This window comes from Copadichromis virginalis, linkage group LG23, assembly GCF_057382275.1.
Source record: "Copadichromis virginalis isolate Kocher_CV1m ecotype Utaka linkage group LG23, C_Virginalis_male_GT1.1, whole genome shotgun sequence".
Taxonomy (NCBI): Eukaryota; Metazoa; Chordata; class Actinopteri; order Cichliformes; family Cichlidae; genus Copadichromis; species Copadichromis virginalis.
Genome location: NC_140639.1, coordinates 124,147 through 146,461, shown reverse-complemented (window position 1 = coordinate 146,461; position 22,315 = coordinate 124,147). Strand labels below are relative to the sequence as shown.

Genomic DNA, 22,315 nt, shown 5'->3' with positions numbered 1-22,315 from the left:
TCACTTAATCAACCTGCTGGATTTTCCAAAAGTTAAAATATTTATACTACTTTGGCACATTGCTCTTAACTTATTAAGGTGGCTATTAGTGAGGGTCATGATAATCAATTCAATTGAGCAGAAGTGACATTCTTACTTCGATTCGTCCAAATTCATGTGAGTTCCAGTCTGTTCAGCCTGTTTCTGTGTAGCACCAAGCAGTAGACCTAAACCTGGATGTGCTTCTGGGTTCTGCCTCTAATGAAAACGGATGAGTGTAAAATGCAACCATTGTTTGTAGTTTGCTGCCACCTACTGAGTGAAAAAAGAACTGAAGTTGTAAAAAGTCACTATTCCTAATGATAGGCTTCGTTTTGTTTCAGTTTCAGTTCACTATACAGCTCATCAAACTGTTTTCCCTTTACGTTTTGATATACATTGTGAAGTTTGGGTTGTCATGTCTACGTCTCATTATGTTTCCTGTTTTATTGTGAAGAGGTCTGGTGTTTCTGTGTTCATCGTGTTCAGTTTTACTCTTCCCCTGTGGCGTTGTTATGTTCATGTTGATCTACTGTGCCTTTCTGTTCCATGTTTCAGATCCCTATGTTCTGTCTCCCCCAGTCTGTTAAGTCCACATGTCTTGAGTTCCGTCAGTGTGTTTCCTGTTTTACTTTCACAGTCTGTTCTATGTTAATGTTTCTAGTTTTGCTTCCCTTGCCTCGTCCTGCTTAATTACTCTCAGCTGTGCTCTCCTCCTGTGGCTCATTCCCCCTCGTTATCCCTCAGTGTATTTAAGCCCCATGTTTCTCTTTGTCAGTGTTGCGTCCTCCATCATAGCTGTGTGATTTTTCCCTGTGGCTCCTTGTGCTTTAGTTTTTCCCAGTTTAGGTTATTTTGTATTGTTTTTCGTGTCCCACTCCACGCCAGCAATAAAGCTGTGTTTTTTGAGTTTAACTTTTGACTCTGTGAGTTTGCGTTTGGGTCCTTCTCCTGCCTGCCACACAGCCGAACTGTGACACTAAGTAAAGAGAAGGAAGAACACAGAAAGACAGCAGTGGACAGGCATAAAGTAAAAACGGCACACAATCAGGCACTGGCTGAAAAGATCTCACTGGAAGAGCAACTGCGCGCCACAAAAAAGCAAACAGAAATATTCACACAAAAAACGAATTGCCTGGAAAAGAAAAAGCGCCACTTCCAAGAGGAATTGTACCAGTGCGTTTTGTCCTTTGAAAAGGCATTTCCACATGCAGGTCACTTCAGACAAAAAGAAAAGGTGGAATTTAGGGATATATTCCACAACTTGAAAAAGAAATACGTAGACGGTGTCATGGTCCTGAGTCTGAGGACTCAGTGTTTTGTGTTTCCTTATGCTTTTGTTCATTCCGAGTGTGTATTCTGTTGTTATTTTGCCATTTGTTAGGTTTCTGTTCTTTGCCTGCCTGCTCCCACTTCTCTGTGTTCCCTCTGTCTGTCCATGGTGTTTTTGTGTCTGCTCATGAGTCTGCCTGTCAAGTTCAGTGTCCTGTCTGGTTCTCTGTCTGTTAATTTCCTGTTTTATTCTGAAGGTTCATGTCTGATGTGAGTGTGTTCAGTTTACATTTCCCCTGTCCCGTCAGCTCTGATTTCTCCCAGCTGTGTTGCCCTCCTGTCTCTTATCCCCTGATTACTGGTGTGTGTATTTAAGCCCTGTGTGTTCTCCTGCCTGTTGCCGGTTCGTCTGTATTACTCCATGTAAGTCCGCGCTTTTCTGCATTCATCTGTGTCTCTCTGCGTCTCTGTATCCTCCGTCAGTCTGCGTCTCTCTGCCTTTCTCCCCGTGTCCTGTGGATTTCTAGTTGCTCTTTAGTTTTCCCAGTTTAGGTTTCCGTTAGTTTGTCTCATTATTCGTTTTCTGTTCCTGCCACTGACACCTTGTAAATAAACTCCACTAATCTTTTCATACACTGCTTGCTCTTGGGTCCTTTTTCCAACTCCACACGGCTCGCCTCGGCAGCCGTGACAGACGGTGTGGAAGGCATCCCCTTTGTTGGAACGACCGAGTTTCTTGAAAAACAGCTGAACTGTCTACGTACCAGATGCAAGGATCTAGATGCAGCTTTACTAGATAAAACACGGGAGCTGGAATCATTTAAAAAGCAGTACAATGATATGGTAAAGTCTTCCGAATACGCTTTATTCAAACAAAAACAGGAGCTCATTGGACCAGTGAACCAGATGATCAGAAAGGCTGGCAATGAAGAAAAAGAGATGGGTCATCTAAAATCTAGAGTGAAAGACGTTCAACTCCAGCTTAAATTAGAAAAACAGAAAGGACAAAAGCTCGCACCGTTGGTCCATAGAGGCGTGATGGGGAGATGTTATGGGGAGACTCCAACTCCGTCTCAGATCTTTCCACAGATTAAACCTCGTCCACCTCCAGTGCAAACTAAATTTATTCAAGTGGCTCCAAAACACCCTGGCAGACGAAGGCCTTCCCCAGAGTCTCCATCAACACCACCTTTCCTCAATTCTTATGATGTATTACCACCAATTGGAATAGGCCATTAGAAGTATACTTCATCTTGTCTCCCTCTATTCTCTTTCCATCACCCCCAACCGGTCGCAGCAGATGGCCGCCCCTTCTTGAGCCTGGTTCTGCCGGAGGTTTCTTCCTAAAGGGAGTTTTTCCTCCCCACTGTCGCCCAGTGCTTGCTCAAAGGGGATCTTTGGATTGTTGGGGTTTTCTGGCTTTTTCTGTAGTGTTTTCACCTTACAGTATAAAGCAGCTTGAGGAGACTGTTGTTTTGCCATGATGCAATATAGTATTAAATATTACTAAATTTTAAAAACATCTATTATAGCATCAAAGTAAAACAAAAAAACTAAAGTATACTTCAATGAAATTAATCAAAATGTCTAATCTGGCAAAAAAAAGAAAAGAAAAAAGGTTTCACCTTTAAATAAAAATCCAAATCACAAAAATTCTGATTTTTGTTGTGTGTGGGGGTTTTTGTGTGTGTTGTCAAGTATAAAAGTTTTGCACTCTGTCACGGTCTCGATGTCTGCCCGGCCGGCTCCGCAAGGTTACATATGTTTATTGTGTTGCTGCTTTCTTCCACTCGTCATTCTGCCTGGGCGGAGCTCAGGCCCACGCACCTGTCTGCAATTACGCTGCAACGTGTCCTGTCTGTATGGAGCCTGAGAGCTGCCAGAGTAATAATGTAGATACAGGCCTCTTTCTCCTTCTGCTGGTGTTCATGGTTTTATTCCATTGATGTTGCTATCATTTGTAAATATATTTATTTGGTGTTATTTTATCAATTTTCTACTACTGTCGTTCATGTATTTATTTTTTTTTTTGTATTTAAATATGATTTTTTTAAAGTAATGCTGCGAGTTAAATAAAGGTTTCATTGAATAAAAAAAAGATTTAAAGATGACTGGTGGCGGAAGCAGAGCACAGACTGTGAGAATCTATCGCCATCGTGTGGTGCAGAGATATATTTCCATTGAATTTAGACTACGAAAGCTTGGCTCACAGAGCAGCTGCAACACGAACAAAAAACATTAAATAGCAACATATTATATTATATTATATTATATTATAGTGCAAACAGTGCAGGCTTCAGCTCTGGGGAAGAAGCTGTTCCTCAGTTTGGGTGGATTCTGTCACTCACAGCGTTGTTAGCCCTCTTGTGCGCGCAGACTGCAACCCCCCCCCTCCCCTGCCCCCCCACTGTGCGTTGCCCTGATATCTGCAGTGTGAGGTTGGATCGCTCATTTTCATCCTCACACTGATGCCACTTATTTCGGTCTTTGTTTGACATAAAAGGGCATATTTGTCACTTTATTGCAACTATATTTGCACTCTTGAGCTCCTTCATTCACTGACTGATTATAAAGTTATTACTTGCGTTATGTATTCATCCTTTTGAACATAATTAATGAAGCCACATGTAATCACTAAAATTTGTATTTTGGGTACAATAAGAGAGTTTCAGATGGAATGCTGTTTTGTTTAAATTTCACCAACTTGCTGATGCCCACGGTTGTGAGTGCAGCTTCTTACTGTACATGGGTGGATGGTTGTAAATCACATCACAGATGCCAAAAACCTCTCAAACCAAGCCCTCTTGCCGGTGATGCTGTGCGCAACCTCGTGACAACCACATGACTGATACTAACTCCTGAGCTGACTGTATGCTAACATGCGCCACAAATAAGGGTCATATTTGGATTTAAAACAATCACCGAGAAGCTTCCACTGAATGCTACTTTCCCCTGCATGACACTGAAATCATTAACACATACTAACCCTCACTTATGCTCTTCAGTTTTCTCAGAAATGGATTAAGCCTACACCTAAACCAACGGATATGTTCACTGACTTTTTCTCTTAGTCTGGAAATACTTAGTCAGCCCATTACGCAATTGAATTGATTATCATGACCCTCACTAATAGCCACTTACTAAACTAAGAGTAATGTGCAAAACCCATTAGCCAAAGTAGTATAAATATTTTAACTTTTAGCAAATCCAGCAGGTTAATTAAGTGATTTCACATCATATGTTCAAACAGCTTGTCAGTTTTTAATATATCCCATGTACGCATACTTAAGCTTTAAAAATAAAGAAAAGTGCAATGACCTGATAGATGTTTGCTGAAAATTGTGGTTTACATCAGCACCTACATTAAAATACAAAGACCCTGTTTTGTGTGAGCTGCTCGATACCATGAAGCAAGACCTCTGAACATCTCAGTTTTTACACACACACACACACACACACACACACACACACACAAGTGCAAGCAAATGGTGTTTTATATGCTGTTGTCTAAAATATTATAAAATAAACCGTCTCTTTTTATATGTGGGGGGGGGGGGGCACTCAAAAAACGGAGGGGACAGGTTGGCACCAGAACACCACAGGTCTGCCCCGAGATGAGTGTGAAAATGTGATTATCAACAAGCCCACCTGGACTTCAGTTAGGTCGCACGCTTGTCCAGAGTTCACTTTGTCTTCAAGCGTTTTAATTTAAAACATAAAGTGAGGCCTACCCCAAGCTAAAAGAAGGCAGATTATGTTCTCAGATAAAGCAAGCAATGAGGGCGAAGCAGAGAAAGTACCTGCACAATACATTCACATAAATCAAAATGGAATTTCTTTGAGGACACAAACATCTGGGGAGTAAACAGCTGTTTCAATACCTAATCACAGATTGTGCTCTCTGTTTTACACGTTTTTAGTAAGGCATAATTAACTAAAAGGCTAGAGAGATGAAAGGATGCCAAGCTGATACCAGGCCTCAGTCACATGGATTGTTTCTTAAATTCTGAAATTAAGTGGACATGCAAAAAGATCTGGCACTTCATATATTAAACTGAGAAGCTGTGCTGACCCAAGAAAGCGCCCAGAAATTTGGGCAAATGTCTGCTCTGAAGTTTTTAGCCAAACCAAACTGCAGGTCAGTTTAAAGCGCAAAATTGTGCAAGTAGTCCAAACTAAACCGTTCTTGAGATGCAGAAATGTTGTCACACACAAAAATCAGACGATTGTGCCTCCAAACAAATTGCACTTACAAATGCTTGTAACATAAATGATGAAAATAGTAACTGCAAAGTTGAGACTGAACAGTGTTTCAGTTAAAGTGATAAGCTAGCCATTCAGCTGACTCATTGGTGATTGCAATGATTGCAGGTTTCATTATAGAAGAATATCAAGGAGAAGACAGATGGCAGGGAGTCAGAAACGGGGGATGGAAATGCAAGATATTGAGGACAACTTATGAGCCCAGGCGTCAGGTGTGAACAACAACAATAACTGGGCTGTATTTAGGTGTACAGATCACATGACCATCAAAAGAGCAGTGTAGGAATGAGAGAAGATCAACAGGGGAGCACACAAAGAGGTTTATGGACACAAACTGGGAGAGGTGGCATGCTCAGTTGATCAGTAGAATACCACACTAGACTTTCTTCCAGGACGGTTGAGGACCCTGTTGTGGGGGCGAAGCTTGGGTCCAATGTTCCCTCTAATTTTTCATGTGTCTGAGCGAACACACAAACTCTCTGAGCGGTCCCTTGGACCACTGTGAGCAACAGCAGGCGTGTGCACTGTGGTCACGTCAGCATTGAATCCATCCAAGTTACATGGTTTATTAAAATAATCAAATTACAACATTTAAATTTATGTTAGACTTTTTTTTTAATTAACTCCTTTAGCCCACTTACAACAAAAATTTAAAAAAAAACTTGTTCATGACCTGTGTAGTATGTTAACACTATTGGAAGTAAAAATAACTTGAACTCCAATTTTGAAAACGCAACTTTCTTTTTTAAAAAAAAAAAAAAAAGCTCTGACTTGTATTATGAGTATGAGTCTGTGGTCTGGGAGAGAGTCCTGTAACTCTCTGTCTGCAAAATACAGTATATAATGACCAATGTTGGGCAATTAATTATATAATTACGTCTTCAAAAAAGTAACTGATCTATGCAAACAAAGTTTTTTGCAGCTGTTTACTTAAAATGCAGCCAAGGCGTTTTTTTAAATAAACATTTCAAACTATTTACAGAACAATCAGCTGTTCTGCATCAAATTTGATGCCACACAAATTATTTGTGCCACTCCAAAAATAATTTCAAATCAAAATCAAATCAAATCACTTTTATTGTCACATCACATGTGCAGGTACATTGGTACAGCACATGTGAGTGAAATTCTTGTGTGCGAGCTTCACAAGCAACAGAGTTGTGCAAAATACAATAATGTAAACAAGCAAAATACAAGAATGGCTACATCTGAAACTAATAAATATATGTACAATATATAATAGTATATGCATTTCTGGATGTGTATACTAAATATTTTTCTACGTGTGTGTGTGTGTGTGTGTGTGTGTGTGTGTGTGTGTGTGTGTACACATATTTTACAAATTAAATAGAGTCAACAATAAATAAAATATATAAAAATATACAGAGTTGAGACATGTGCAAAACAGTGGCGTTACTGTACAGTATGGAGTGCATAATGTTAAAGTTCCAGTAGTGAAGCTGAGGTGTCTATGAAGTGTTCAGCAGTCTGATGGCCTGATGGAAGAAGCTGTCTCTCAGTCTGCTGGTACGGGACCGGATGCTGCAGAACCTCCTTCCTGATGGAAGCAGTCTGAACAGTTTATGGCTGGGGTGACTGGAGTCCTTGATGATCCTCCCCGCTTTCCTCAGGCACCGCTTCCTGTAGATGTCTTGGAGGGAGGGAAGCTCACCTCCAATTATCCGTTCAGAGCACCGCACTACTCGCTGGAGAGCTTTGCAGTTGTAGGCGGTGCTGTTGCCATACCAGGTGGTGATGCATCCAGTGAGGATGCTCTCAATGGCACAGTGATAGAAGGTCCTGAGGATGCGGGGGCTCATGCCGAATCTTTTCAGTCTCCTGAGAAAGAAGAGGCGCTGCTGCGCCTTCTTCACTGTTTTGTTTGTGTGTACTGACCACGTAAGATCCTCAGCCAGATGTACACCAAGGAACCGGAAGCTGCTCACTCTCTCCACAGCAGCGCCGTTGATGGTGATGGGGGTGTGTACTTCTCTGCACCTCCGGAAGTCCACTATCAGCTCCTTTGTCTTTGCGACGTTGAGTGTGAGATGGTTGTCTTGACACCAGTGGGTCAGGGCGCTGACCTCCTCCCTGTAAGCCGTCTCATCACCATTGGTGATAAGACCCACCACTGTAGTGTCGTCCGCAAACTTCACAATGATGTTGGAGTTGTTAGTGGCTGTGCAGTCGTAGGTGTAGAGTGAGTACAGGAGAGGGCTCAGTACACACCCCTGTGGGGCACCAGTGTTCAGTGTGATGGGGGATGAGGTGATGCTGCCCAGTCTGACCACTTGGCGTCTGTCAGACAGGAAGCTAAGGATCCAGCTGCAGAGGGAGCTGCTCAGTCCTAGATCCTGCAGTTTCCTGTCCAGCTTCGAGGGAACGATGGTATTGAATGCTGAGCTGTAATCTACAAACAGCATTCTCACATACGTGTCTCTCTTCTCCAGGTGTGACAGGGCAGTGTGTAGTGTCAAGGCTATGGCATCATCAGTGGACCTGTTGTGGCGGTATGCGAACTGTAGAGGGTCCAGTGACCGAAGCATTTGCTTACGATGGGGGTCAGGGCTACAGGTCGCCAGTCGTTCAATGAGGAGATGGTGGAGGATTTGGGTACAGGGACGACGGTGGCCATTTTGAAGCAGGCTGGGACTACAGACAGAGAGAGGGAAAGGTTGAAGATGTGCGTGAACACTGCAGCCAGCTGAGCCGCGCATGACTTGAGGACGCGGCCGGGAATCCCGTCCGGACCAGTAGCTTTGCGTGCGTTCACCTTCCTGAAGCACTTCCGCACATCCTCCTCAGACACAGTGTGCGCACTGACGTCATCCGCGGTGCGCACACTGTCCGGTCTCATGGTGTTCGCTGTGTCGAATCTAGCGTAGAATACGTTTAGATCCTCACACAGAGAGGCCGTGGTCTGCGGTGTGCTGGTTTTCCCTCTAAAGTCTGTGATCGTGTTTAGTCCCTGCCACATACTCCGAGGGTTGTCGAACTGTTGCTCCACCCTGTCCCTGTACTCACGTTTGGCTGCTTAGATAGTCTTCCGGAGTTGGTAATGTGCGTGTTTGTAGTCCGATGTGTTCGCGGAGGCAAAGGCGGTGCTCCGTGCCGCCAGTGCCGCGCGAACATCTCCGTTAATCCAGGGTTTTTGATTTGGGAAGGATTTAACTGTTCTGGATGGGACGACATCTTCCACGCATTTCCTGATAAATCCGCAGACTGAGTCTGTGTACTCGTCAATGTCCCTAGCAGCCACGTGAAACATTTCCCAGTCCGCGTGATCAAAACAGCACCGCCCTCCGGGTTGGAGCTTCCTGTTTCAGCTTCTGCCTGTAGGCGGGCAGGAGCAGGATGGAGCGGTGATCTGATTGGCCGAATGGGGTGCGGGGGAGGGCTTTGTACGCATCCCGGAAAGAGATGTAGCAGTGGTCGAGTAGCCGGTCTCCACGAGTGTTAAAATGGATGTGTTGGTGGAGTTTGGGTGAGACTTTCTTCAGGTTTCCCTTATTAAAGTCTCCGGCTGTGATAAACGCTGCCTCTGGGTGTGCGGTTTCCTCACTGCTGATCGCGCTGTACAGTTCCCTGAGTGCTCGGTCAGTGTCGGCTTGTGGGGGAATGTAAACAGCCGTAATAATCACTGCTGTAAATTCCCTCGGTAGCCAGAATGGCCGGCACTTAATCATCAGGTACTCCAGGTCCGGTGAGGTCCAGGTCCACTTATGCTTACTCCAAGCACCGCTGCGAGTTTGGCCGTCAGTGTCAGTTTTCGGATTCGCCTGCTGAGCTGCTGGTGGAGATCCACCCGGACCCAGTGGCGTGTCTAGAAAATTTTTGTTGGGGGGCCAGGTAGGGGCACAGATTTGGAGAAGGGTGGCAGATGTAATTGGCAGATAATGTTTTAAAAAAAAAAATCTACCAACCGTTAACCATAATTCAATAATCCTATAAACCTAATAACCGAATGCGCTTTTAATTCTTATTAGAATGAGATTTTAACCACTATGGTGCAAAGTTTTTAGATACTGCGTTGATAAAGTACAAGAGATACAATCAGTGCTTTGTCAGTGTTTACTCAGCATTCAAGGACAGCAATATTTGCATAATATTTTTACTGACATATAGTGCACATATGTTTTGGGCAAAAACATTTTTGAATATTAAAATACGAACATTTGTAACAAAGAATTGACAAATTAGCCAATGCCAATGCAAAACCAATGCCTATTAAAAAAAAGAAGATAATCTTCTCACAAACTGGTGTTTGATTTTGAAACAGGAAAAAAGTGGGGAAACAACTGAAAAGACTAACATTTGAATAAAACCTGAAAGCAAGTAAATACTTTCTATGCTGCCTTATGGTAAACTTTGGTAATATTGATCAAGAACAACACTGGCTGATGATGAAATACAGTCAGCTGGCATGGTGACACTGCCAGTATTAACCTGCAGGGCTGGACTGGGACAGAAAATCAGGCATTTTGACTAGAGACCGGCCCACCAGGTATTAAAGCCATAAAGACTTTGACTGAAAACAAATGCTGTTGTGACAGTGATGTACACTGTCTTGTTGGTATATGTATGATTTCTATACATTTTACGTCAGATAAAAACTTTGGTTGTAAGATTTAGATAATTATTTAATAAAAGCTAGATATTTTAAATGAGAATAAGAAAGAAAAGTATTTCTTTGTGCCCCACCTTTCCCTGTTAATGCCCTACCTGGCCCCCTGGCAAAACTTTCCTAGATCCACCCCTGCACAGTTGCCAGCTGTCAGCTACATAAAAAAGGATCCTGGTGTTATTTGTGTCTCAGAAACAGTTCATAACTTCCCTTCAACTCATTCATGTGAACTAAAAGGTAAACCTGTTTCTCCATCACCTGTTCAGCTCTGATGATTCAGTAAGGACATCTCCTGGTTTCATCTTCATGTTTCCCTCTCACCACATATCCAAACCGATATCATGACCAGCAGCTTTTACAGCTGTGACTCCAGCAAACATCAGCTGATACTAGAAAGTAATATCAAATAAATTCTAACAACAGCTGATCAAGCTTAAATGTGCTGCTGTTGTTTAGCGCGACATCTGCTGGTTTCCTCTTTCTGGCGCAAAGTGGGCGATAAATAAACAAGGGAGAAAAGCCAATCAGCTGATCATTGATCAGTTTCATGATTGAAGTAGCAACAGGAGAGGCAGGGGAGAGGATGAGAGGAGAAGAGGCAGCTGTGCAGCGTAACGACAGAATAACTCCAGCTTTGTGTCTTTTTTTCATTATAGCGAAAGTCCGGGACAAACTGTGTTCCTTCTCAGCTCAATACGAAACGTGTAATATTTTCTCTGAATGAGGGACCATTCCATTTTTTTAAAGAGCCGTTGGCAACTCTACTAACTAACCTTATGAATAAAATAAAGTTCACTATCAGTAACGTCATAGCACCCACCCAGCTGTATATAAACTCTGTCAAGCTGGCTAGAACCAGTACTAGTTATTGCAACTGAGGGTAAAAAGTCAGCACAACGAAAATAAACTCCACCTAAACTTGGTTTATATCTGACCCAGATAGACTGCAGGTCATAACTTCTTACCTGAAGTTCAGTTCACCTGACACTCGGACTGGCGGTGTTCCAGATCTACTGGCGTTTAGATCAACTGGCGTTGGTCGAACAGATGTGTGGCAGTCTTGCGTTTCAGGAGCTGCTACCGACAAACCAGCAAAAAAACGCCAAATGTGTCATCTGTGACACTTGTGAGGTTATCTCAAACACACTCCGTCAGTCTTGATGCTGTTGAACAACAAAATGTTTAAAATGTGGCGAGTTTATCTGGTGATATCCTCATTCGCGACGCGATCGCGAAAACAGCAAACAATTAACACCACGCCGATGTTGTTCACAGGACAGCAAGAGTAAACGATCGGGAGACTCTTGTCGTCGTTATCGTTCCGCTCGCACGGTTTATTTCTCCGATTTCAGCGTTTTTGCTTCACAACTACAGCGAGCAGTTTACTTTGTGCACTAACATGGAGTCGAGTCAACCAGCGCCACCTCTGGCCAAGTGCCACAGCCTACAGCCAGATCAACCTGTGACACACATCTGCACCACGTTTGAATTCGTGTCATGCACATTTGTACCTTTCAACTGTGTCTGTTTGTGCGTCATGCAAATAAACCTTTGAAAAGAATGAAATGACACTAATATTTCACTAGTGTTGTAACATCACATGTCGTTAGCGTAGTCTGTCTGTGTCTTTTCTCTGCGAACAAACATTTTAGAGTTGGTTGTTATATACAGTGTGGTTAATCTAATAAACATTTGTAAGGAGATGGCAGTTACTGTGAATGTACAGCAGGTGATTAGTAATAAACAGTCAGACAATGACTCTGACAATCTCATTCAATCTTGCAGATTGCACCTTCTGTGGAAAGTGGTACCACACAGTGTGTGTGGACTTTCCCTGTGCCGAAGGCGACTACAAATGTTGTGGGTATTAAATAAACAGTAAAAATTGATCCCTGTTGTCTTTGCTTACTGATTGTTTTTAGTGTTGACAATCCACATTGCTGCCATTGCATCTTTCAACATGTTTGTGGGTAGATTTGGATGTACCCGGGGTAAGTGCAGCCACTCAGCCTCTACTCACTGTGATCATAGCAGCAGGTGCAGATGTGTCACAAGTTAATCTAGTAGTAGGCTGTGGCACTTGGCCACAGGTGGCAGCAGTGGACTGACCCCCATTTGAAACTGCTCCAGCTGCTGTGTGATAGTGGATCTGCTACAAATTGAAGATCATAAGCAAGTTTTGGAAATGAACCCTTGTATTATGTTGAAGAACAAAAAAATGACATTTTGTTGCGGGTCATTTTGACCCGTACTGTGTAAATCCACTCAGAATTATCCAAAAACTGCAATAAAACAATAGCACCTTTATTTTCGATTAGATAAACATGTAGAACACAGACATACAACAGTTAGACTTTCCATAACTATTTTAGGAACAATTTGGTTTTTCGTTCTTACAAACACATTTCTTTTGAACTTGCCCAACGTTCTCAGTTTTTCAATGCTCAACATTTTCGATTTTGTCCACATGATGGACAGAATGTAACGGTGTGCTTTCTGCAGATGTACTTCTTGCATTTCTCACAAAAAGTGCTTGTTTTCAAACAGGAACCTTCCTAACTAAGATTTAAAACAAAAGATTTCTACGTCTCCTACAGTCTCACAAACAGATGACAAAGCAAGCGACACACCTGAGTCACTGACTTTCTTATATCAGAATCAGAATCAGAATGGGTTTTATTGCCAAATGTTGAGCGGGTTTACAACATTAAATTCAAAAATTCAAATTCAAATTCAAATTTTATTTGTCACGTACACAGTCATACACAGTACGATATGTAGTGAAATGCTTGGACAACTGCTCGTGACCTAAAGAGAACAAAAAAGGAAAAGGCTATGAATAAGATAGGAAATAAATATGAAAAATTAAAAAGGGTAAATTTAACTAGGAAGGAATAAAATATAAATTAAGGTTAAAAATGAAATAACTGTACAACAAAATACACAATATAGAACTATATAAGAATGTATGAAGAAATCTAAATATAAATAAATATATACACAATAACAGCAGCTGTACAAGTATTAACCGGAAATGAAGAATATAGTGACCAGTGTTGTGCAAAAACAATGTCCAGAAAGTCCAGTGTGTGTGTAAGAACCATATGTGTGGGTCAGTACTGTGTGGTGGTGTGATTGAGAGACCGTATCGCCTGCGGGAAGAAGCTCCTCCTCAGTCTCTCTGTGTTGGTCTTCAGGGAGCGGAATCGCTTTCCTGACCTCAACAGAGAGAACAGTCTGTTGTTGGGATGGCTGAGGTCCTTCACGATCTTCCTGGCCTTGGTCCAGCACCGCCTGCTGTAGATTGAGTGCAGGTCAGGGAGCTCGGAGCGGATGGTGCGCTCAGCTGACCGCACAACCCTCTGTAGAGCTCGTCTGTCCTGCATGGTGCTGTTCCCGAACCAGGTTAAGATGTTTCCCGCCAGGATGCTCTCTATGGTGCACGAGTAAAAGTTCCTGAGCACCTTGGAGGGCAGTTGGAAGTCTCTCAAGCGTCTGAGGTGGTAGAGACGCTGTCGGGCCTTTTTCACCACGGTGTTGATGTGACAGGACCATGACAGGTCCTGCGTGATGTGAACTCCGAGGTATTTGAAGCTGTCCACTCTCTCCACTGGCACCAGTTTTCCAGATTCCTAATCTCCTTCAGGTAGGCCGTCTCGTTGTTATCAGAGATCAGGCCCACCACGACGGTGTCGTCAGCAAACTTGATGATGGTGGTGGAGCTGGTAGTGGCCACACAGTCATATGTGTACAAAGAGTACAGCAGGGGGCTCAGAACACACCCCTGGGGGGCTCCAGTGCTGAGAGTGGTGGAGGCTGAGACATGTCCGCCCATCCTTACTGCCTGTGGTCTGCCAGTTAGGAAGTTGGAGATCCACTGACACATAGATGAGCTGAGTCCCAGATGCTCCAGCTTGGTGGTGAGTGTGGAGGGAATTATGGTGTTAAATGCAGAGCTGTAGTCTATGAAGAGCATTTTAACATAATTCCCCCTTCTAGTTAGGAGTTAGGATATTAGGAAATTGCTGCGGTGCTTCAGTGCAAACATACTGTTATAAATTAAGCTTAAATAGACATGAAAATAAAAATAAGAATTAAAAGTGCTAAGTAGATAGATAGATATATACATGAGTGCAGGTGGTGATCAGTGCCAAACATGGAATGATGCAGTGAACACAGCGTAGGGCCATGTGTTAGTGGTGGGAACAGTCATATCCACTCACACTCACTGACTGTTTATTACTAATCACTGTGTAACTGCTGTGAATTCACAGTAACTGCCGTCTCCTTACAAATCTTCATTAGATTAACCACACTTATACAGACTGTATATAACTACCAACTCTCCAGCCATGTTGATGGATTGCCAATATTGGCTGGAAATATTCATTTCCAGGGAAAGGACACAGGCAGATGATGCTTACAGGATGTGATGTGACAACACTAATGAAATATTGATGTGTCATATTTGTCCAAGGCGTATTTCATTGTTATGGAAAAAGAGAATATCAAAATCATGATGACCAATTGGAGTGGTGATGTCTATGACTTTGTGTATATAATTTGGAATTTTGTACAAATGTAGGCCAATAAGGAATATATGATATCATTTCATTCATTTCAAAGGTTTATTTGCATGACGCACAAACAGACACAATTGAAAGGTACAAATGTGCATGACACGAATTCAAACGTGGTGCAGATGTGTGTCACAGGTTGATCTGGCTGTAGGCTGTGGCACTTGGCCAGAGGTGGCGCTGGTTGACTCGACTCCATGTTAGTGCACAAAGTAAACTGCTCGCTTTAGTTGTGAAGCAAAAACGCTGAAACCGGAGAAATAAAACGTGCGAGCGGAACGATAACGACGACAAGAGTCTCCCGATCGTTTACTCTTGCTGTCCTGTGAACAACATCGGCGTGGTGTTACTTGTTTGCTGTTTTCGCGATCGCGTCGCGCATGAGGATATCACCAGATAAACTCGCCACATTTTAAACATTTTGTTGTTCAACAGCATCAAGACTGACGGAGTGTGTTTGAGATAACCTCACAAGTGTCACAGATGACACATTTGGCGTTTTTTTGCTGGTTTGTCGGTAGCAGCTCCTGAAACGCAAGACTGCCACACATCTGTTCGACCAACGCCAGTTGATCTAAACGCCAGTAGATCTGGAACACCGGCGCGAAATTTGATTCCCTGGTAGCTGAATGCAGTTTACCGTTAGTGTATTAATGGTTTAATAAAATCACGTTTTTACATCCATTCCAAGGCCATTAACACACATGGGCAGCTGATAATAACGTTTAAAGGAAATATCTTGACGCCGCACTTGTTTAAAATATAACAAGGGTGTCGCAGCTGGGGTTTGATAGTCGCGTTTTAAGCAATGTGGGAACTTTTTCAGCATGTAATCTGAGCTTGTAATACGGTGTTATCACTATAAGTAATCGGTCTGAAAGAACAGACGGCAGAAACTGTCGGAAATCTGGAGAAAGGAGTCACCTTAGTAGTGAATATTAACACATTACAGCATTCTAGTCTTTTTTTTCTTCCAAACTTGAAAGGGCACAAAAGCATGCTCAGACTCTGCTCTCCTGTGTCCAGTAGTCCCAAACAAACATCTAAATTTAAAAATGAAAACTTTGCATATCGAGAGGATTCACTCTAAAGATTTGGTTTATTTTATTTAATTTACTGATTTTTTTTAAATGAATATTTCTTTGAACTGAAAGAAGTTGTACAAAAGGTTTTAATGTGTGTGATATACGGTTTTTACCCATGTAAAAATGTGGTGATAAATATCCTTACATTGAATTTAGAGTTTGTACTACCATTTATCTTGCAGACAATGAGGTTGATGGTGACACAGTTGACTGCGGTCTTACTGAGACTATGGTTGCATACCTTTTCCAAGGATCCTTCAAAAAGCAGGTTAAATTCAACCAGTTTGTGTCAAGGATGAAGGAATCTTCAGTCAGTCTGACTCTACAGACTGTCTCTCCAGAAGACTGGCAACCATCTACTTCGTCAACTTCAATAAGGTATTTTCTTATTTATAATGAAGTTAGTATGTCTGAAGCATACATGTTGGCCGTTATGCACTTTTAGGATTTAGTTAATATGATCATTGTTTCTACCATATGTATTGTTACTGTAGTGTTTTATACTTCAATTCATGCAATAAAAACAAACACTTAACTGTTTTCACAGCAATGAAAATACTTTGAGACTGCCAGCCTCTTTTGAAATTCCAAGATTTCCCAAAAATCTGCAACTAAAACTGGACAACAAAGAACCGTGCCATAAAAATCCAAGGGACAGACACACAATAATCAGAGTTCTATATGAAGCTGTGGCACAGTATACTATGTAAGTTAATCAGGGTAATGTTAGCTTGTTGCTTTAGAAAAAGCTGAATCTGTCATATTGAAAATAAACGCTACATTACTAAGAAACAATAACTAACACTTGATAAAGTTTGTTTGTCAGCAGTTGCTCTAACACTTCTGTTTCTTCTGATATTACAGGTATCCCACAAATTCTGAATATGTGCAAGCTGTGAAGACGCTGGTAACGAAGTATCCTTTCCTCAAGGATCATGAGGGAAATGGTTATGTAAGTTAAATTTAAAATTAGCATAAGGTTCCTTCAAGATTACAAAGTAAAAGTGAAGCTTTTTTCGATCTTGTTTTGTTAGTAAGACAATCTGTAGCCTCTCAGTAGGTTTGTATGAAGTATGTGTTACGTAAGGCCCAAAATGGCCTCCGTACAAGAAAGTAGTAGCTCTAATATTGACCAGTAACGAACCACCACACGCACACTGTAATGGGTTACACAAGATTTATTTGTTCTTTCTCCGGGTAAAACTACTGGCTGAAGACACAACTCTGGCCAGGAATCCAAGGCCCAAAGCCACCGCGGTCAGGGTTGTTAGCCTTTTCAGGCCTGACTTCGTTCGAGGCTGGGTCTCCAGATCACATCCTGGGAGCTGGAACTTCCCCAAAACTGGTCCAGTTTCCTTGTCAGGGGCACAGAGAGTCTCCAGTCCAGTGTTTGTTTTCCTGCCTTCCAGCACATCCACTCACATCCCAATAAGAATGAGTCCTCCCTCCAACATCCTCAGTTTATTTTAAAAGCAAAACCAGGCCAGGTTAAAAATCTTTTCCATTAAAATGTGCACACTTCATCCTGGATCTTCGAGGCTTCCCTGCTTCACCAGTGTCCTACTAAAAAAAACAACGACAACCCCTACTTCCTGTTTCCTCTCCCCTTTATAGAGAAGGGCTCCAATCCTCCCCAATCAGCTGCTCCCTGTATTCAACTCCAAATAGCTGGCAGCTGGACTAGAGTAGAATCTCCACTCCCACATGGGTGTGGCCCACACCTCACATCAAACACAAAAAAACACCAAAGCATGCAATTAATACAAAACAAAATCTAAAGAAATGCCAACCCAAAAGCTTAGTGGGGGATTCTCTCCATCCTTTTCCACCATGCTATACTCTGTAACATATGTTTACTGATTCTTTGTTGGGTGTATTTTGTGTAGATTGTTTTTACAGTAACTTATGTTTCTGTTCAACAAGCACACATGGCATATGTCTTTGAGACGTAAATTCAAATCAGAGCGGGCACCACTAGTCGACAGTGAGGCAGTGAGGCGTTGTAAGGAGAAGTTTGGTTCTACGAGGAGAGGGCAGCCTAATAAATGTCAACGAACAAGTCAGAGAAATGTTTGTCAGGTTGGTGTGAGGGACACCTTGAGCTATAAAATGTTCTTGCCTCTGTTATTACATCTAAAACTAAGGATTAGGGATGCAACTGTACCTTTTTTCAAACCGAAACAATACCAATACTTGGATTAGAGCACTTGCTAATACAAAGTACCAGTGCTAATACTTCTACCTCACAAAAAATTATTAATTGGAAGGCGCTAAAAGAGGGTGAACTAGATTTAAAAAACAAAAACAAAAAAAACCCATTTTAAATATGACTCCAAAACTAAAATTTCAAGTTAACAATTAAGATTTTATGTGAAATTATTTCAGAGTTTCCATATTTTAAATATTGGTTCATGGTATCGGTTAACTTTAACCGATACGAGTTCTTTGTGATGCACAGATCGTGTCAGCTCTAATTGTATATTTAGTCTTATGTTGGGTTTCTAATCTGTTTTGACTTTCTCTTCTCACTCTTGCTTTCTTTCAAGGGACCATGCGTCCAAGGAGAGGATTTATTATCCATAGACGCCCACTTAAAGGTCATACAGTGCCAATATCAGAAGATGCAACCAGATACCATGGTGGTTCATAACCGTATGCAGCAAACGTTTGCTTGGCGGCAGAAAGAAATTGCAAATGGTATGCCTGTGGAAGATGTGTTGAAGAAGTACCCCTTCTTAGGGATGCCTACTGGTGTAAGTCAGAAAGCTGAATTGAACTTGGAAATAGCTGTCACATTTAACATGTTTATAGTAGTATATTTTATTTGCCCTTGACCTTGCTTTCTTCATCTGTCCCTCTTTCCTTTTTTTGTATGTTCATGTAACTTCTTACAGTATTGTTGTTAAATTCTATAAAAAAAATAATTATGCAGCACCATACATAATTAATATCAACTTTAGATTATTTCATTTTCATACACTGTTATTTTGTACTGAAAATGAATTTTTTACTTGTAGCTGTGCAACGAACTCAGGTGGATCCAACCAACAACGGGTAATGTAAGCCAGCGAAGGTGATTGGCCTTACACGAGGGAAAACCCCACTCTACCAGCTCTACCTTGATGCAAGAGAGGAGGCTCTCACTGATGACCTACCAGGTATTTGCTTTTTTTTTTTAACTTCAAGGCTTCCATTTTATATAATTTTTATAGGTAACTGGAAATGCCAGATAAAATGCATGGGTGATCTTGTGTTTTGTTGTTTTTTTGGCAGATCTTGACACAAGGGCTGCACTTTTATTCCTGCCATACGTCTTCAAGGAGAAACTGGATCTCTTTGTCATACTTGGAGAGGTGTGTGTATTAAAATATTTAGTCTATATAAAAGGAAAACAAATGTATCTTTTGTTAAGAGACTAAGATATTGCTTTCCTCTACCTTCTCTTTTGACTTCAAAGGTTCATCCGAAAACCCCCTATCCAACTGTTCAGCTACTTCATGAAGACTGGAAACCAGTGTTCTCCAGAAGCGCTCCAAACATTGTGAAGTTGGATGGCAGTGAAGTGTGCAGAAGCTCGTGTATTTTTGAAGGAATCATCTCTTATTTCTGCTTGTATTTTGTCTTCAACCTTGCTTATCCAAAACATCTGAAGAACACCCTGATTTTTCTCCAAAAGTACATTGTGAAAATAGATGAGGGTGAGGACCGGCCTCTGCCAATCACAGTCACCAGACAAATAAATCTTCTGTATTGACCACCATGCCTCAGCCATATCAGTGCTCCAAATGTGGCAGAAGAACCTTTAGTTTGACAAAGCTTATTCAGCACATAGGACTTATTCATTCCCATGATGCCAATTTTGATATAACCTGTGGACTCAGTGACTGCTGTTCTTCCTTCAAAAAATATGAATCTTTCAGACGACATGTGTATAGGAAACACAGAGAGCAAGTGTTGTGTCCCCATAAAGACTTAGATGAAAATGAGCAGGAGGTAGTCAGTCCACACCCAAATGAATTTGCAAATGACATAACTGAAAATATTGAAACCCCTCCATCCTGGGATGAATTTTTGATAAATTTCAGAGACAATCTTTTCAAGTTCATTCTTAAGTGCAGAGAGAAAAATTCTTTACCGGTCTCTGTTCAGGAAGAAATTGTGGAAGACGTAAATTTTCTGATGTGTTTTTTCAAGGAGAACTACGATGCTTTTATAGCATATCATTTAGAGAAAATGGGTCTTGACGTGTCTTTGTGTCCAGAGGTTAAAAATGTCCTGCATTCAAATGAATTTTTTGAGAAGGCTTCAACAGCTATTCGATCTCCTTATTTAGTCAAAGAACATTGCAAATCAAAGATCAACATGACAGAGCCTGTTCATTGCAAATTAAGAGACTCTGTGGGTCATACAGTTAGCTCGTATTCATATGTGCCTGTTGATAAGGTGCTAAAAAATTATCTTTCTCATGAAGACATAAAAGATCACATTTTTTCAAGTGGCAATTCGGAAACTGATGAATTTCTAACAGATTACTCTGATGGAGAAATCTTCAGACATCATCAATTCTTCAAGGATAACCCAAATGCACTGCGACTCCATTTTTATGAGGATGAATTTGAAGTACTTAATCCTCTAGGATCTAAATGATCCAAACACAAACTTAGTGCATTTTATTACACTGTAGGCAATTTGGACAAAAGGTACACTTCTCAGCAGAGGCACATTCATCTAGCGTTATTGGTACGCTATTCTTTCGTTAAGCGGTGTGGTTGGCATGTTATCCTTAAACCTTTGCTTGATGATTTGGAAAAACTTTCCACTGATGGCTTTACTTTTACCATTGATAAAACTGAACACACTATTCATGCTGCTCTTGCAACTTTATCTTGTGATAATTTATCAGCTCACATGATTGGTGGTTTTTCTATGTCATTTAACACTGGTAGAATTTGTCGGTATTGCATGGCTTCTTATGAAGATATGAAACAATCCTTTGAGGAAGAAAGCTTTGTTTTAAGAACATCAGAGGTTCACCAGTATCATCTTGCACGAATCCAAGAATTTCCGGATGATAAAACAATATATGGTGTAAATAGTTCATGTCCTTTTGACAGACTGAGTTATTTCAGTGTTACACAAGCTTTACCACCTGATGTAATGCATGATCTGTTGGAAGGTGTAGTTCCTCTAGTTATGAAACTAGTGATTTGTAAAGCCCACACTGAGAAGCATATTACAATTAGAGAGATCAATGAAGAATTGCAAAAAATGCCCATTGGTCAGAATGACAAAACAAACAAACCAGTACAGTTATCAGAAAGACTACAGAGTGTTGGTATTGTTGGATCAGCATCTCAAAAGTGGTGCCTGTTCAGATTGCTGCCATTTCTGATGGCAGACCGTGTGCCACCTAATTGTAAATATTGGCATGTTTTTCTTCTATGTCGTGAAATAACAGAGATTGTAATGGCTAAAAAAGTGCGAAAAGAGAATATTTTATTGTTGAAGTTGCTTGTCCATGAGTTTCTCACAAAACTGAAAAGTGTATTTGGGGATGTAATTACACCAAAGTGTCATTATTTAATCCACTATGCAAGACTGATTGAAATGTTCGGCCCTCTACGTTTGTTATGGTGTATGAGATTTGAAAGTAAGCACCAGTATTTCAAAACGTTGTCCCGCAATTGTAGAAATTTTATGAACATTGCTACAACTTTGAGCAACAGACATCAGTTCAGACAGTGCTGGGAGTTTTCTAACAAAAGTTTACTTGGTGAATTTGAAAATGTTTTTGGAAAAAGTGTGACTACACCATTTTTGTCATTACCACTGGAACTGCAACAAGCACTGACAGTCTATTGTGGCTTTTCTGAAGTTGATAGTGCTAAGAAAGCTTTCCAGCGTGTGTCAGAAGTAATTGTGAACAGTGTCAAATACTGTGTAAGAGATGTGTTTGTCATTGATGTACTGCATTCAGAGAAGATTCCTCTGTTCTGGCAAATTAAGTACATATTTAATATTGACACAATGTGGGTCTTTTGTGGAAAAATTCTCATTCCTCTGTTATATGACAACCATTTTCATTCATACAGTGTTAGAGTTGATAGTGAATGGACGTTGCTAAAACCTGGACAGGAAATTGATGTTGCAGCTTATGACACATACTCTGTTGATAACAGTTTGTATGTAACAGTTAAGCAATGTATTTAAGAAGGTAATAAATGTGACAAGTATTTTTGACTTTGTATCTTCAATTTTTCAAATCTTGAGAGGAAAAATGTAGGAAATCTGTGTTTAGATACTGAACCTTTAGAAAGACATTTTTGTACTCCTTTTAAGGGTTCTTTTTTGTACTTTATACTAAGGGTACAACTTTGCCCTTTAAAGTACAGGTTTGACATGTAAAAGGTACAAATTACAAGGGTACAAATCAGTACCCACAGTTTAGGGTACAGAACGGTACCTTAGAGGGTACC

At 41.2% G+C, this 22,315-nt stretch overlaps 1 pseudogene; it reads left to right on the top strand.

Moving 5' to 3' along the window:
* Positions 1-15,929: 15,929 nt before the first annotated feature.
* On the top strand, positions 15,930-22,079 carry LOC146679842 (sterile alpha motif domain-containing protein 3-like; annotated as a pseudogene).
* The last annotated feature ends 236 nt before the right edge of the window (positions 22,080-22,315 follow it).